This window comes from Falco cherrug, chromosome 12 (assembly GCF_023634085.1).
Source record: "Falco cherrug isolate bFalChe1 chromosome 12, bFalChe1.pri, whole genome shotgun sequence".
In the NCBI taxonomy this organism is placed as follows: domain Eukaryota; kingdom Metazoa; phylum Chordata; class Aves; order Falconiformes; family Falconidae; genus Falco; species Falco cherrug.
The window spans coordinates 29386029-29386629 of NC_073708.1; positions in this window are offsets into that span (position 1 = coordinate 29386029).

The window sequence follows — 601 nt, forward strand, 5'->3', positions numbered from 1 at the left end:
CACACCACCACTTTAGGAGCTGGGGGATTTTGGGGAGGATGGAGGACGCAGGGCATGCTCCCAGACACAGGGTACATTTGGGAAGAGGGAAAAAACAATCCCAAACTATTCACTGAAGCAGCAGGGTTCATGGCCACGGAGGGAGTGCAATGCTGCATGGCTCAGAGACATGGGGTTCAGCTCCAGCACTGGCTCCTGGGGTGTCACAAGCGTGCCAGTTCTTGGCACCCCAGTCCAAGACAGTGAGACTTGAGTATAAAACCTGAAAATAAACAGAAAAACCCTCTGACCACAGGAATACGGGGAAAGGGAAGAAATTACTGGAGGAGAGCTGTGAGAGTCATTTAAATACACTTCCCCTCCTCTTTGCCAGCACAAGCCTGGCATGGGAGAGCAGCCCAGCTACCACATCTACAACATGAGGCCGGACACCACCTATGTCCTGACGGTTTGCTGCAAGAGTGTGGAAGGGAACAGCTTCACCACAGAAAACTCCTGAGTATTCCACAGAACAAACCACCCAAGGGTAGTTGCCTGGTAAGGGGTGAGCACCCAGCTGGTGCTCGGGAAGCTTCTCTCTTTCTTACTACAGCCACCAAGG